Source organism: Rutidosis leptorrhynchoides, chromosome 1, assembly GCF_046630445.1.
Source record: "Rutidosis leptorrhynchoides isolate AG116_Rl617_1_P2 chromosome 1, CSIRO_AGI_Rlap_v1, whole genome shotgun sequence".
Classification (NCBI taxonomy): Eukaryota; Viridiplantae; Streptophyta; class Magnoliopsida; order Asterales; family Asteraceae; genus Rutidosis; species Rutidosis leptorrhynchoides.
Genome location: NC_092333.1, coordinates 42,441,205 through 42,459,869, shown reverse-complemented (window position 1 = coordinate 42,459,869; position 18,665 = coordinate 42,441,205). Strand labels below are relative to the sequence as shown.

The 18,665-nt window shown below is 34.6% G+C and overlaps 1 pseudogene; it reads right to left on the bottom strand.

The window, feature by feature from the left end:
- Positions 1 to 2,807: 2,807 nt before the first annotated feature.
- Positions 2,808 to 18,026, bottom strand: LOC139863541 (cyclin-dependent kinase E-1-like; annotated as a pseudogene).
- Between the last annotated feature and the right edge of the window lie 639 nt (positions 18,027 to 18,665).

The window sequence follows — 18,665 nt, the reverse complement described above, 5'->3', positions numbered from 1 at the left end:
GTTTGACTTTTTGTCAAACTTAACCAAATGATTATGCAACCTTCCTAACTTGTTTCTATACTTGTATCTTGCATGAAACTTGACAATTTGATTTCACATGCTACATAATCGAGTCGTAACGAGCCGTAGGACTAATTGAACATCTTTGACCTATCGTGTTTACCATTATTGATACGACCTATTTGTTTAGGTCAAGACTAGCACTATCCTTCGCACACGTTACTTTGTGAAGTACTTTTCATACGTGCACTCAAGGTGAGATCATAGTCCCATCTTTCAAACAACTTTTATGCTTTAAACTATGGGATGAGAAACATATACGTATCATACTTTTATACATTGAACACAAGTACGAAAACGAACATTCCACGTACGGGTTTGAACAAAAATCCTCAATTCAATTATCATTAGTTACACTTGCAGGGTGTAAACTTGAACTTATATTATGTGATCACATGGGCTTGACGAGCCTCATTCGGACGGTTCGCTACCGTTAGCGGATGAAATATATTTTCGGGTCTAGTGTATGTTCTAACACTACGCAAAGGGTGCAAAACAGTTAAGTTTGATAATTGGGTGCCCGCGAAACAAACAACAACTTTGGAATGCAAATGATTTTGATAATCATATTATATTAAATCTTGTGGTTCAAATGCAACGTTTACTAAAACACCTATGATTTCACCAACGTTTTCGTTGACAGTTTTCTATATTTTTTCTCAGGTCCTTGAAAGCTACTTGATACATGCTTCCGCACTCTTTTTGATACTTGCTTAGATGTCGAGTATGCATGCATAGTTGGAGCGTCTTTTGACTACTTTAAATTGTGTCGCATAGGTTTAATTCGTACGTTAAACTTTGTATTGTAACTATTCTTTTGAACTACATTTGTAAACTTGAAACATCCTTTTACTTATGAAATAAATGCAACATATTTTGGTCAAACGTCATAATAAAGACTTATGACCACATAACGGGACCTAAGTAGTCGTCGCCGTCAAACATGATTTGGTCGGGTCGCCACATGAAGCACTCTGACACGGCGTGACCAGTTTCTTGCAGTATTTGCACACTTTGTTTGATATTTTTCCGCGGGATTGGGATCAGCATTTGTGGTTATTGGAGCGACTGATTTTGTCTCGATCATGGCTACGTCCTCTTGCTACTAAACATTCTCCACTCTCAGGTACATCATCATCGTCGTCATACTTTTGTTTAGACAGTAACGCATATTTAACATAATCGAAAGATAATGTTTCATGATTGCTATAAAGCATAATCTCCTTAAAGTGTTTGTATGATGTTGGTAAGGAGATGATCAATTAGACCGCTTTGTCTTCATCATCTATAGTGTCTTCTAAATTCTCTAAGTCGAGAAGTATGCTATTAAACTAGTCCAGGTGATCCTCAATGTTGGTGCCTGGTTTCATACGAATAGTGTAGACGTGATCCTTTAGTCGAACCTTGTTTGTTAAGCTCTTTGTCAAGTAGAGTGATTCGAGCTTAAGCCACAAACTGGCATCAATCTTCTCGTGAATGACCTCTCGGAGGACTTCACGGGTCAAGAAAAGTTGTATGGTAGCGATTCTCGTCTAGTTCTATCCAATCTTCGTCACTCATCGTTGCAGGTTTATCGGCAATGCCTTTGAGTGCTTTCTGAACCCTTGGTGTGTTAAGATTGCTTGCATCTAAACTTTCATATGACAAAACTAATTTGGCCATCAAACTTGTTGATATCGAATTTGGTGACCATCATGACCAAGACCAAACTCTCTTACCACTTGTGTTTATAGATGGTGTATGATATCAACAAGAGAATAACATTATCAAGCAACGATAGAACAATTAGTAAAGAACACAATATTTAATGTGGAAACCTTACAAAATATGGAAGTAAAACCACGGGCAACAATCAACAATCCACTATAAATAAAATCGATTACAATGGATCCAACTGCTTGAAATCGACTAGAAGGTAGAAGATGAACTAAGCGTATCATTGTGTTATATGTATATTTAATCGGCTGCTAGAGGATCTATTTATACCTGAACACGGTGTACGTAAATAACAATTGTTAGTGGATAACGATTAATCGGGTGCTATAAGATCTATTTATACCTGAACACGGTGTTATTTCACGGTGTTATTTCACGGTGTACGTGAATAACAATTGTTAGTGGATAACGAAACTTAGTTAATCAAGAGTCCTTAATATATATTATAATTTTTTTTTTTGTAGTTATCCATTCCCAAGGCCTTTTGGATCACGCCTCCAACAATATTCAATCTAGTTTTTATACCGATATCAGTGACTTGTGTACACAAATATAATAGTAAATACCAATAATCCATAGCCTTCACATCAAAATTTCGTATGTAGTTTAGACCTTGCTGCAGTTTCGAATATGGACTTTTGTCACACGACTTTTTGAAAATTATCGACGATTTAGGGGTTTAAGCATAAGAGTTTGCAAACATAACGATTTTATATTACTAAAATACGTGTACTCAACTTAACTAAGTAAATGATGACAAGGTCCTAAGAATAAAAATCATGCATCTAGAGTTCTATGAAACAACATGATAATTAAAATTTTAATATTTATTTAATTAAATTTAAATGTATAACCCAAAATACTTTTATCAATCAAATGAAAATTTAATATATAATTTTTATTAGGATATTTATTAATATCGATTTTACAAATTATATATATTACGTAGTACTAGTAATAATTAAAATAAATGGTACCTACGTTGATAATAATTAAACAACGTACGTTTGAAATATGGAGTCAAACCCTTATACTATATACGGAGTAATAAGCAAACACAAAACAAACTATAATACTTCGATGAAGAAATTGGCCACTACCTGAAAAGATGCACGACGAGAGTTTACTTGGAGATTACAAAGGGACTTGCTCACTTGTTTCTTCAAAAGGTGTTGTTTACTGGTCAAAAGCGATCTCTTGTGATGAGAGAAATCCAGAAATTGAAGTTCGAAGTAACGACGGCAGAAAAGAGCCATATATGGACGTTAAATTTCACCGACATCACAAACCTACAAGAATTTCTCTGCATTACTATGACAATTCAACATGTTTCGAGGTATATGAATCAAATAAATATGTTTCTTATACTTATTTAATGTCAATTAATTGCATTAGTTAAGTCACAATATTTCGATTTCAAGTTTTAACCGACAAAAATTATATTCAAAATCTGATTGAAGATAATGGGAGGGCGGAACACGATCATCACGATATTGATGTTCCGGGCAATTGTTTACAATTAGAAAACATATCCACAAGATTTCAGAATATGGATGGGAATTAAAGTTCCCTGTTTACAAAGCTTCATACAACAAGATTGAGAGAAAAAGTATTTAGCGTCAAAGAATCAATAGAGCTCGAGTTTTTCAAACAGATCTGCGCCGACTTGAAAGTCTAAGAAATTCTAAAAGAAAGAGTTGATAATATCGTGTTGCATGAACAATTTACATCCAATAAAAGGACTATAGGGGGAAAGTTTGACGGGCATAATATAGCCATCAAAGTTATTAGAAAAGAAAAGGGTTTTTCGAAAACTCATGTGTAACAATGAAAAACCCTTTCATTTCTAATAACTTTGAGAGTCGCCTTGTGCCTATCAAAGTTTCCCCTACAATCCTTTTGCTTGATGTAATATGTTCATGTTGTACGATATCATCAACTCTTTCATTTAGAATTTCTTAAACTATCAAGTCGGTGCAGAGATGTCTAAAACATTCGAGGTCTAATGATTCTTTGACGCTCAATACTATTTTTCCTTAATCTTGCATCTTTCACGCTGAAATCTTGTAGAAATGTGTCCTGGTTGTGAACATTTGTCCCGAGATATCAATATCCCGATGATCTTATTCTACTCTCCCATTATCTCCAAAGAAGATTATGAATATAATTTTCGTCAGTTTTAACCTGAAAAGTGAAATACTGATCTAACTAAAGCAATTGATTGACACTAATTAAGTACAGGAAACATAATTTATTTTGTTCATACAACTTGAATCATTTTGACTTGTCATGGTAATAGAGATAAATCGTTGTAGGTTCTTGAGATCGGTGAAATTTAACGTCCATATATGGTTCTTTTCAGCCATGGTTACTTCAAACTTCAATTTTTGAAGTTCTACCATCATCGGAGGCCGTTTTCGACCAGTAAACAACACTCTTCGAAGAAACAAGTGAGCAAGTCCCTTTGTGATCTTTTTGTGATCTACAAGTAAATTGTCGTTGTCTATCTTTTCAGGCGATGGAGACGGTGGTGGCCAATTATTTGCCGGAGTATCAAGACTTGTTTGGTGTTTTTTATTACGGAGTATTCGGGTTTAAATCCAGAGTTCCCGCGTACATTATTTATTATTATCAACGTCAATACCATACCATTTACTATAATTACTTAACTTATTACTCGTAATACGTAATATATTTAATTAATAAAATCAATATTAATAAATACTCCCTCTGCCTCAATTCTATTGTCCATTATTCCTTTTTAAAATGTCCAAAATTATTTGTCCATATTTTCATGAATGGATAAGAATAATGTGATAAAGTTCTTTCGTTTACTTTATATACGTAAGATAAAAAGATAGGTAAAAAGTAAGTGGTAAGATTGGAAAGTAAATAAAAAGTATTTTTTTAAAAAGCAAACTCACACACCCACCTAATAGTAACACGAATATATACACCACGAAATGTTCAAAGTAGGACTCGAGCACTCAACCTCAAGGTTGTAAGGGTGACCTCGATACTGTCAAGTCATTGGCTCTTTGGTAAATAAAAAGTATATCTCACAATAGATTTGGGACGGATAGAGCATATCTTTAACAAAATGGTATTCAAAAAATATAAATATAAAACATCTTATTTTATTTATTGAATTTTTTAGAGTTTAGAGTTGGTGAATGAAAATGATATTTTTATTTTCATTTGGTTGATAAAAAATATTTGAGGGTATACATTTAATTTAATTATTTAATGTTGTTATAAAATGAAAACTAATATTAATATTTTAATTATTAGATTGTTTCATAAAACTCTGGATGCATGATTTTTTTTCTTAAGACTTTGTCATCCGTTCAGTTCAATTCTTAGGGACAATGATATTGCTCTTTTTATACATATTTACATTCGCAATATCAGTCCTTTTGTCGTATATTTGAGCATGTTTTAGTTCTATTACCACTTGTTTTGCATGTAGATTGTTTCCGGCATATCTGTGGCGGAGTGACAGTTTTGGTCAAAAACAGCCCTTAACTTGCTATATCTTGAGTCTTGATTGCACTATCCCTCAATAATAGTGTACACGCCCATCCACCTTACCCTTCTTTTATGCAATGTTTATTTAATAAACATCGCTCAACGTTCTGAGGTGAGGCACGTGTTCCAATGATGAACGAAAATCCTATAAATCCGCGAGAATTCAAATGTAGGTCACGTGATTTATTTCTCATGTTATCAGTCCCTCGTCCCTCATCTGATACGGAGGTTGCATAGCATGGTCAGAAACTAGACCATGTGTCAGACCACAAACTCTTAGGGTTTGACTGCGCTATTTTTCCTCACAAGATAGTGAATGCGCCCGACCACTTTACCCAATTTATATGCATGTCACCGAGACATTGTCAAAACGCCCACATATATAATCTAAAGTTATTACGATAACCTGGGCAAAAATCCTATTCTTAATACATCACTTGAATTATATTCTAGTGTTAACAGTTTCTTGCTGATCGCTTTGTTTGTCACCGAGAAAGTTCGTTTCGGGAGTTGGTGCAGCCCTCTAAGTGTTAAAACGATCCAGATTTCAAGTTCCGGACAAGGATACGACGCATCCTATCTAAATGCGGAGCATCCCACATCCATTTGGCCAGATTTCTACTCGAGGAATTATGATGCAGCATATCCATTCTAGGTTTTTGAAGCAGCATCTGGGTCGATTAACAGCATCGATTAACAGCAGCTCCGGATTTTGTTCTTTTATTGGTGGAAACATTCACAATTGTCCTATGCTTTTTCCAAGACCTAACCTTGGGCGATTTTTTTGGTTTAAGAGACGTTCTTCATCAATTTCAAGTGTTCTTAACATCACGATTAAAGATTTGCTTAATAATTACGATCGTTAATCTCGGTAACATTTATTTTAGTGATAAAGTTATGTTTTCCATAATTCTCAATTGTTTTGTTGATTTTTCTCTGAACATGATTAGCTAAACTCTTTGTGTGTTTACTTAAATGTTGAATACTTGATGTTGGATTGTTTAATTATTTATATTACAAACATTAATTGATTGTTTAAATTGCGTTCAACCAAAAGATCCATTGCTTTCTTATTTGATACTTTAATTATATTACATAGATTGTTGAATGATTAATGAGTGTTAATTTTTAATATATGATCTATGCTTCAACACTTTTTGAGATCAAGACAATAGAACAAATATTGCTAAGTGATTAGAATATAAGTTTAATTGGTAATTGAATGGTATATTAGTGTCAAAATCATGTAACTACATTTGAGTCATTCGAGTGATCATTGTGGTTTGGTTATTACGAGAGAAAATCCAAGTTGAGTCTAGGTTTATAATCGGAATATAGTTCTGTAGATCTGGAAAGATTGATGATAGTTAACCTGATTTAGTTAACTGAGGTTTTGTGAATATCAGCGGGTAGTTATAAGACTATATATTCTTAGCATTGTTTATCGTTTTAACTGTAAGAACAATCGGCATTTATTCAGGGGAAATATCTAAGTGAACACCGCTTCCTCTTACTGGTTAATCGTTTATATAATTAACCTTGTTTTTAGTTTTAATCAAAATCAACTTTGAAAACCCTTTTTTCTTAGAATGAGTAAATCATTTGAAATTCTTAATTACCTTTCTTCCTGTGGAACGAACTGGTCTATTTAATTGCTAATTACTGCACGGTCAGGTCTAGTTGCATGTATTGTGTGATGGGTTTTGAGTAGATTTTCAAGTTTTTGAGTAGTTGTACAAGAATTACCTCAAAAACGCCATGATTTCTGTTGTGGATATCCAGGCATCCCCATCACATCCTTTCTTCTTGACTAATTCCATCAAAAAGGATGAATCTCGTTACAAAATTGCACGAGGGAGACATGAACATTATTAATTAATAAATAATTTATAAAAAAAACCTGCTGCTGTTGTTGGTGGGGTTGGGCAGCAATACCACGTTGGATTGGGATATTTTCGGGATTTATTGCACCGCCCATCCCAGCCTGAGATGCAAGATTATAAGCTGTCATATTCTGTTGTTGCATTCCTTGCACGCCAACCATATGCATTGGTCGTGGGACATTTCTATTCGCCATTATATACGAGCCGCCCATATCCCAACCACCTGGTTTCCTGAAGTGATAAAAATGTTGAAACATTTGTGAGCCCATTAGTCCACATAAGTATTCAATTTTTTTCTGAAGTAAGATGCCAATATGCAAATTGTTCTAGATGACAATCTTGTAATAAAAAATAAAGGTATACGTGTTGAGCTGGCTGAAGACTAGTTGTACCCTCGAAATCTGTGTTTGTATCCACTGGACGCGTTGGATAACTGATGGTTTTCTCCCCATGAGGCAGCACCGGTGAACTGGTGAACTGAGCATTGAAATTTAAACACATCATCAAAAAGATTGATAACATCAAAAAAAAAACATAAAAAAAAAATGCAATAATTAGCCAAAAACAATTTTAGGCTTTCATACAAAATATAAGCCAGCTCATATCAGCAGCATGAGGTACTTAAATACATTAAGTGATTTACAATGAAGTTCATAAAGGAAGAAACTTTACTTGCGTCCCGGTAAAGGTTCCATCCGAAAATACCTACAATACAAAGAACCGTTAGAAATGGAATACATAAAAGTTTATGAAGACGCTGAAAAAGTATCAACGTAACTTGCTATTTGAAAAAAGAACTATACGAGAACTGAAAAGAAAAAAAAAAATGAACAATGATCTGCTTTGTTACTAAGCCAGAGACTTAACAAGGAAGATGGTTGATGATAAAAGATCATCCTCAATTGTTAGAAATTACAAGTGGAATTATTCATAACTTGAGACGCATTTTTTTAAAAACAGGTTGGGTATCGAACTACAAACTGATTATTTATAAAATTCGTTAACCCTAGAAATGTGGGGTTCCCATTGATGTGAAAAAAGCTGATGTGGAACTATTGGAGTACTCGAATCATGAAGTGTATAAAATCACAATCATCAAGTATGTGTGTAAAAAGATAACTCACTCATGAACAAGAGATTGTGCTGCTGTAATACGTTTTCGGGGATCATATCTATATCTATCTACAATATACAATATAGAAATAGAAATAGTAAAAAAAATTAAATAAAACAAGCTTAAATAAGTGAGTAAATGGTATAATGGGACATCCAACAAATTAAATAAGCTGAAAGAACGTACGAACAGCAGCTCAGGGTGGCCCATCAATTAAAAAGTTGTGGGTTCATGATACATGTATATATAATAAATAAATGTATAATACTTGTGTAAATTTTACATAAAAGAAAAAGTTTGACCCAAAATGTTATTCATTTACTCTGTGAATAATGCCAATATAATGACATGCTTCGTAGATATAATTCATAACAGAACTTTTTTTCACATGATAGATTAAACATTGATTCTTAACCATGTCTTATAAAAAGTTTAGTGAAAAAGTTAGTAACTTTAAAACTTATGAGGTAGCACATACTCCAACAATTTAGAGAGAAGATCATAGGCGGAATTATTTGGAGAGAGATGAACAACGCTGTACAGACCAGTACTATCACTGTGTGGAGCATAGATAGATGACAGGTGTAAGATGGTGTCTACAAAATTACATATTATTCACAAAATCACAAAATTTAAAGAATGACGCATGTTCCCAAAAGTAAGAAAAAGGACTTAATAATTGCTCCAGTAGACAAATGATAAATCTTACCAAAATATTAGAGGGCTTAAGATCTTGATGCATAATCCAGTTGCTACATCCAGTTTACTAAATGTAAGAGTTCGGATTATATTGAATTGGTGACTATAATATCAAAACGAATTATCACACGGGTTTTGCTTACCTATGAAGATAATTTAGCCCATTAAGCAACTGCCAAAGTATTTACTTCACTGTGTATTGATTAATATCCTGGTTAACCTTGTCTCTGTGATGTCTGATAATTTCCTGATATTTTCACACATAAAATGTATAAGTACCATACTGTAATAGTAGATCATCTCTGTGTATGTAATGCATATCATAAAATTTTTTAATTAAATTCACATTAAAAGAAACCAGTATATAGGCAAATGAAGTGCCATGTATTGATTGTAACTCATTTGTTCACAATGTCTAAAGGAACATTCGAAATATAGCATGTACAACATGTTATAGTCGGTATAAGAATATAAATGGGTATAAAGTATGCTTACATAGAGGTCATATTCAGCATAGTCGAAAGCCAGATAGAGAGACATATCTATACGATTGATGTGCACATTCACCAGCTTGACAACGTTATCATGGGATATCTCCCTAAGCAACGGCACAAACATCGTAACGTTTTCAGCATAACATGAAAGTATATATAGAAACTTAGCATTTATAGATTAACTACAAATGGTGCTTCATCAATATTGGGGGCTGGTTACTCAATAAGTCATCAGATATCGCTGTTTCAAACAAAGATAAGTCATCATATAGCAAAAAATAAAAGTAGAAATGGGAAAGACGCAACGGGAAGAAAATAAGTTCTAATAAAACGGGATTTAAGCAGTAGAGAAGACAAAATTTATGTTGTATTTTAGAAACACTGACATGAGTCCTAACTTGCTGCACAATTTTTAATAGATGCAACTACTTTAACGCTACTATGTAATGAATGTATCGGAAATTTGAAATTTCTAACTTGAAGAATCCACCGATCCATTGAAAACCAATCATGGTGCTCCTTTAAGAAAGATTGTTTCATTTATTGAAAGTATTCAGAAGAGAGCAGATAAATGAACAAAAAATCCTCCTGCTCTTATATAAATGTGAACTTTCTTGAAGCTTTTAACACATATCATGCAATATTACCATTTACTAAGAAGTCTTCTCATAATACATATTAGTTGATTAGTTACTTCGACACTAATTCCATAATTAGTCATCTACCAAAATTGCAAATTCTTAAGTTATGATATCAAACTTTCCTCTTCAACCAAAAACAGGAAGGAAAAAAAAAAAAAAAAACTGAATAAGCCTTCAAATTAATTAACACTCGTCAAATAAAGATTCTTTAAATTGTTACCACATTTGAGTTGAAAGTACAGATTCAAGTACTAATTCCAATCAAAGGCATTAACCTTTTCAACACAATTAATTAATATAAAAAATATCACAAACCCTGAATTTAAATCCCCAACATTGATATGAAAAATAAAAATACAAACCATAATTTCACGAATTGCCGTGGGAGAAACAAACACCATCACCATCTTTAGATTGCTTAAATTTCTTAATCGCAATCGATTTGCTTCGATTAGATTTTATTTTAGCCAAGAACACAAGACCGTAAGTTCCTTCATGATATGACTTAATCTGGATTACAAATCGGAATTAAGCCTAGATAACGATCTGAAAGCTTGATAATAAGAACAAGCAATGGAATCGAGATCTGAAAATTAGTTCATTGAACGTAATTGAAATTACAATTGAAAGTGAGAGAGAAATACAATACATTGCACAAAACTGACTAACTACTTCAACTAATTACACTTATACTAGTGTTCTAACAGAATTCGGTTGCTCCTCTAACCGTCTTCATTTCTGGCAATCGACGAGCTGAACCTGCAATTGACATAGCACGTGTTTGGCATGTGGTGTGTTTTGAAAGAGGAACACGTGCATATCACGTGTTACTTAACGGACCTCTAACAGACAAATCAAAATGGTTAACGGCTAGATAACAGTTCATAACAATTCCTCTCCCCTTCAAAATCATTCTTGACCTCAAGAATGGTCATTTAACAGAAAATTGGGAAATCGAAGCTGAATGTCGTCAATTAGCTCCCAAGTTGCATCTTCTGGTGTACCATTAGACCATTGAACTAGAATGTACACTGCAGCAACATTGTTCCTCTTTGCAAGCTTTCGATCCAATATTTTCATTGGCTCTGGGGCCAATTGACCTAATTGGTCAATTGGAGTAACACTCCAATTGCAGTAGGTGGATCACCCTTGTGCAATTTCAACTGTGAAATATGGAATACAGGGTGAACTTGTGATGCTGAATGTAAGTTCAACCTATATGCCACCTTCCCAATTCTAGCTTCAATTTGAAAAGCGCCATAAAACTTTGGACTTAATTTGTGTTGCCGACCCCCCCTCACTGTAATTTGCCTATAAGGTTGCAACTTAACATAAACCCAGTCATGTAAAGCAAACTCTTTGTCAGTTCTTTTTGCATCTGCAAAATGTTTCATTCGATGTTGAGCTCTTTTGAGGTGATACTTGAACATAGCAATAGTGTCCTCCCTAGCTGTCAATGACCTATCAACTGCATCAACTGGGCTGGTACCTGACGTATACATCAAGGGTTGGTTTGAAGTTTGGCCATAAACAACTTCAAAGGGTGTGGTGTTAATAGCTGAATGGTGATTAGTGTTGTACCAATATTCAGCTAAAGACAACCATTTCAGCCATTCCTTTGGCTTATCTCCAGTCATACAACGAAGATAACACTCCAATCCCTTATTAACAATTTCAGATTGGCCATCCGTTTGTGGATGGTAAGCTGTAGATAAATGTAGGGTAACATGCAGGCGCCTAAACAATTCTTGCCAAAACCTGCTCACAAATACTCTATCCCTATCACTCACTATTATCTTAGAGAGACCATGGAGCTTGTAGATATGATCCAAGAATAAGCTTGCCACATGGGCAGTCGTATATGGATGGACTAGGGGAATAAAATGTGCATACTTACTAAGTCGATCCACCACCACCAAAATCACATTTTTTTCCATAAGAGAGTGGTAGTCCTTCTATAAAATCCATGGAAATTTCCTGCCAAATCTTCTCTGGTATAGGTAGGGGTTGTAGGAGACCTTGATATTTTGACAAATTGGGCTTGCATCTTTGACAAATGACACAATTCTGGATAAACCTCTTGACTTGTTTCTGCATTTTCCTCCAGTAAAAACTTGATGAAATATTTTTGAATGTGACATGGATACCAGAGTGACCACTTGCAGGGCTGCAATGAAAATGAGTGATCAATTCATTTCTCAAATTGTCATCTGCTCCTACTACTAGTCTTCCTTTCCTTAGCAGTTGACCATCTTTGACTTCATAATGTTTTGAAGTGGTAGCATTTTGTTGTACTTGAGTTATCAATTGCTGCAAGTCAATGTCTTCAGCAACACTTTTAGCTATTCTTTCTTGTAGATTTCCAGAAATAGTAGTAGCATACATCTGATGAAGTTGACCAATCCCTTCCACCCTTGAAAGTGCATCTGCAACTATATTATCATTTCCCTTTTTATAAACTATCTCATAATCAAACCCTAGCAGTTTTGGCAGCCACTTCATTTGATTAGGAGTAGAGATCCTCTGATCTAACAAATATTTCAGGCTGATGTGGTCAGTTTTGATCTTAAAATGCATGTCCAATAAGTACCCTCTCCATCTTTCAAGAGCCAAAATGACTGCTAAAAACTCCCTTTCATAGGTTGACATTGATTGATGATGTGGAGCTAATGTCTTACTTAAGTAAGCAATATGGTGGCCCTCTTGTTGTAGAACTGCCCCAATACCAATTCCTGAAGCATCAGTCTCCAAGGTAAATTCCTTATCAAAGTCAGGCAATTGTAGAACAGGAGCTTGCTGCATAGCTTGTTTTAAAGATTCAAAAGCTATAGTAGCTTCATTTATCCACCGGAAAGCATCTTTCTTGGTCAACTTAGTTAAGGGTTGTGCTATAGTAGCATATCCCTTAATAAATCGCCTATAATACCCTGTCAATCCCAAGAAGCCTCTCAGTTGTTTGAGATTTTTGGGTAATGGCCACTTTGTCATTGCTTCAACTTTAGTGGGATCTGTGGATACCCCTACTCTGGTGATTATATGCCCCAAATATTCTACCTTTTCAGCTGCAAACATGCACTTAGACTTCTTTGCATAAAGAGTATTGTTTCTCATAGTTTGCAATACCACTCTTAGATGCATCAAGTGTTCTTCTAAAGTGGAACTATATATGAGAATGTCATCAAAAAATACCAAGACAAACTTCCTTAGGTAATCTTTGAAAACAGTATTCATCAGAGATTGAAATGTTGAAGGAGCATTAGTGAGGCCAAAAGGCATGACCAAAAATTCATAATGCCCCTCATGTGTTCTAAAGGCTGTTTTAGCAACATCATCTTCATACATCCTAATTTGGTGGTATCCTGACCTTAGATCCAATTTAGTGAAAATTGTTGACCCACAGAGTTCATCAATCAATTCCTCAATAATAGGAATTGGAAATTTATCCTTCACAGTGTGCTTATTTAATTCCCTGTAGTCAATACACATCCTCCAACTACCATCCTTCTTCTTGACCATCACTATTGGGGCAGAAAATGGGCTTTGACTATGCCTAATTACCCCTGTGCTCAGCAATTCGTTGACCATTGACTCAATAGCATCTTTTTGTGTTGGTGGTTGCCTGTAAGGCCTCACATTAACAGCTTGAATACCTTATTTTAATGGTATTCTGTGATCATGTGATCTTTTGGGTGGTAGCTCAGTTGGTTCTTGAAATACATCATCAAATTCTTTAACTATTAGGTCAACAGGTGAGTCAACACTTGAATTTTGACCAATGATGCTACACAATTGTGCAGGGTAAACATACAAGCACATTGAAGCTAGTTGCACCCGATTTTCATCAATTGACTTAACTAGCTTCCTACCATCTACCCACTGTAAAGCAGGTTTTTTAGTACCCCTAAAACTAACCTTTTTTCCATGATGAGTGAAAGCCATGGTTAACTTCTCAAAATTCCAAATGATATCTCCTAGGGTACTCAACCATTGTATTCCCAACACCATGTCACATCCCCCTAATGGAATTAATATCATACTACTAGAAAACCTTTCTTGACCAATACTCCAGGTTACCCTTTCACATTCATGTTTACTCAAGATTTTATTCCCACCAGGCACCATTACATGCATTGGTATCATTTCTTTCACTTGACACCCAACTCTTTTAGCCATTTCTATATCTAAAAAGTTGTGTGTGCTTCCAGAGTCAATGAGTATATGTATACCTTGTTTTTGTATGTAGCCAACTAGACTCATAGTTTGATAGTTACTAGCTCCAGTTAAAGCACTCAATGAAATCTGTGGTAGTGAATCTTCTATTCCTACAGGGAAACTCTCTTCACAGCTAACAAATTGCTCTTCACTTTGATCATCATCTTCTTCCTCCCCTAATACTTCTAGTGAGTACATTTGACCACTGCACTTATGCCCAGGTGTATACCTCTGATCACAATAAAAGCATTGATTTTTGGCTCTCTTTTCTTCAAGCTCCTTCTGGGTCAACCTTCTGCCATTACTTCTTTGAGAGTTGTTGTAAGATGTACTTGGTAGTGCTAATTGAGTTGGTGTTGGATTAAGACTTACACTCCTGGTAACAGCTGGAGTGTAGCTCACATTTCTTGAATTGAACCCACTTGAATTAGCTTTAGGTGTAGGTAACACGGCTGCAAATCTCCTTTTGGTGGCTGCTATTGTATCTTCTTGAAGCTTTGCTAGACAGAAAGCATCTTCTAGTGATTTGGGTTTGAACATTCTAACTTGTAATTCGATCTCTTTTTGCAGACCAGCCAAGAACAGACTAATAGCTTGACTAGCACTGATTTCAGTCTTATTCAACAACACTTCAAATTCATCATAATATGCCTGTACAGATCCAGTTTGCTTCAGGTTCTTTAGGTCAGCCAGTGGATCTGTAACACTATCACCAAATCATTTGAGAAGGGCTTCTTCATATGCAACCCAAGCTACATCATCACCAGAAGTCTTCACAAATTGTTGATGCCAACTAAGTGCCTTCCCATACATGTGTATTGATGCAATCCTAACCTTTTCTTCCTCAGCCACATGATCTACAACAAAAAATTGCTTACATCTATAGATCCAACCAGTCACATCATCTCCTTCAAATTTAGGAAATTCAACTTTTGACAATCTTGTGATTTGGTTTGACCGATTGCTCGAATGATCACCATTCTTGAGTCTCTACACATCATCCGACAGGTATTGTTGCTGGACCAATACACCATCTATTCTACTATTGATCGCCGCCGTTAGTTCTGCAATGGCAGCCCTAACGATTTCTGCTATGTTGTCGTCACCATTACTGGTGCCGCCATTGTTGTTTCTTGTGTTTATCACCATTTTTCGCTACAATTCGCCCAAGAAAGCGCTCTGATACCACTTGATATGACTTAATCTGGATTACAAATCGGAATTAAGCCTAGATAACGATCTGAAAGCTTGATAATAAGAACAAGCAATGGAATCGAGATCTGAAAATTAGTTCATTGAACGTAATTGAAATTACAATTGAAAGTGAGAGAGAAATACAATACATTGCACAAAACTGACTAACTACTTCAACTAATTACACTTATACTAGTGTTCTAACAGAATTCGGTTGCTCCTCTAACCGTCTTCATTTCTGGCAATCGACGAGCTGAACCTGCAATTGACATAGCACGTGTTTGGCACGTGGTGTGTTTTGAAAGAGGAACACGTGCATATCACGTGTTACTTAACGGACCTCTAACAGACAAATCAAAATGGTTAACGGCTAGATAACAGTTCATAACACTTCACCGATTTGACCGATCAAAACGTATTGTTGTAACCATTTAGGGCGATTGCTGTTTTTATTACTGCTGCCACTATTATTAGAGTGCTCCCAATGGTCCGTCCTCAAATCTCACCCACCTTAGCCCAGCCTGGGCGCCGATGGCACGGAGGCCGCCCAGCCCCATCGCCCTTGGTTTGGTCCTTTTTCAGCACATTTGTGGACGGATGGACGGATATACATGCATATATTACTTATACCATTAACCTTAACATTAAAGCTTATAACATCTTTAATTAAATAATTTAAGTGGGTCCAATTTATTTGAGGAGGTATGTCATTGTTAGGAGTGGTTAGTCCTGAGTTTAGTCCTGGGAAGGAAGTGGGATGGAAGTGATGATGTGTCGCTGAATGGTTGGCTAGTCCTAGAAGAAGTCATGTCTTCATTGGAAGCACTCTTAGTATTACTACCTCTATTGCTCGTATTATTTAAAAAGCCCCAAATTGGCTTGTAGTTAGGGCATGTAAGAGATCATAGGTGTTTGGCTGAATTGATTGACAAATGTTTGACTCATCAGGAAAGTGATATTTCCAAACACATTTTTGATAAATCCACATAGATTTACTAAACTGTCCTTAATGATATGATACACAAGTTTTTTACTACAAATTATTGTAGGGACATTATTGGAAAATATCAACAAAAGTGTGTGGATCTATAAAAAAACTTGTTTGGAAATATCACCTCTTTTATTTGTTGCAACAAAATTACTGTATTATAGAAATTGCAAAAAGATATAATAATTATTTGAAAAGTATAAATTCATCACATTTTCAAAAATAACCTTAAATAAATTCTAACATTCTAACATAAAACTTGTGTAAAAAATCATTAAAGATATTTAATTAATTTTAGCTGAATCTATTAAGAATAAAGTTGGAAATATCAAATCTCAAAAACTCAACGTCAAATCAACAGTTGCTTTGTTAGAAACTAGTCAAGGACCCGCGAATTCGCGGGTTTTATTTAAAAAATGATTAATAAATTATCTCAATAAATAAAAAGTGTGTGTAGATTCAAATGGTGTACATGAAATAACGTGAAATAACGTGAAAGGATGTTCACATAAAAACAAAAGGTTGTTGAGTTTACCTATACATAACGATAATATATATAAAAATTCTGAAGAGAAATAAAAAATTATTTATCCAAGTATAGAATCTCATTGGTGATTAAAGGAACTTAATCGCTTTTGGTAGTTGTGAAGTGTAAGCAATGTCAAAGATCTTTGTCTTATCTTTAGTAAATCCAGCATCTTCTTCAAGATATCAATGCGTAATTCATCTGCCTGTAAAAGTATACACATACAACCAGATGACATACATGAGACACTCAGCCAACAAACTCTAGGGGATTGCTTAATTCTAATTGAATCGATCAAACAAAATGCACAGAATAAATACGCATCATAGCATATGTTATAAACGACATTTATGTTGGTGAATAACCAACTGGAGCCGAATAGAATATATGAGACATATATTGAAACCATCCACAAGATCAAACTGGAAGATAATATGAAGAATACATATAGAAAATCAATATAAGAACCAGAAGTAAAATTTGACATGTAAACAACAAATTCAGCAAATATATTTTAAATTAAATATTGATTACCTTCTCCCTTGCTCTTTCCATCATCTTTTCTTCCTCTTCTTTCTTTTTGCGAGCTCGTTCCCTAGTATAAAATATAAATAAATAACAAAAATAAATCAGTAAAATCAGTGTTGTCCTTCAATTATTAATTAACGCAAAAGAAAATATTATACTTGAGTTCTTGGGTTGCCCTTTCCTTGGAAAACCCCATTGACTCAAGCTTCTCAAGTAGCTTTGAATCAACTTCAGGATCAACCTTTTCTAAAAAAATACACATGAAAAACCACACGTCAGATGGCATATTCACAAATGCTGAACATGTAAAAAAAATAAGATTAAACTAATATACTTCCATATATGTGTTCATCACTTCATCAAATACAACCAACGTCACTATGAACAAAAGGGGTTTTTCATCAAATACTAAAGTATGTTTCCATGTGTGCTCTATCAGTCATCTTACATCCACATTATCAAAGTATGGCTTTTTGTACAATTACATAAGCAGACATTAAAAATAACAACTTTTAAACAAAAATGTTGAATTTATATGCAATGTTGCAAAAGAATGTTATACTTGCAGGTTACCAAATGACACAAAACAGTACACAAACATATCTATCTGTGAATTAGATGTATCAGATTACAAACTGATTCGACACACACGAAAAGAGTCAAGACATTGATCACCAACAATGATGTAAGATAGTATAAAGATCAAGATCATACACAAACACGCAATTACAAATTACATACAATCATGTAATTATCAAAAGTTATATAACTAATAATATACCCTCAGGTTCAACAGCAGTAGCAGCATCAACCATATCATCATCATTTTTCTTAGCAACTTCCGAAGCAATCGGTTTAACTGTTTCTGACGTCTTATCCATGAATTCAGTATGTCCAGTCCTCTTTGTATGCAAATCTCTCTCCTGTTAACAATTTAGAAACAAACTCGAAATTAAACTTCATCAAAATAATCAAGAAATGAAGAAGTAATGATAATTCTGGAAAATGTAAAGTTCAAATTAATGAGCTAAAAATGAGAGATATAATGGCAGTTAAGCAAGCTGCAGCAACATGGGGCTTGA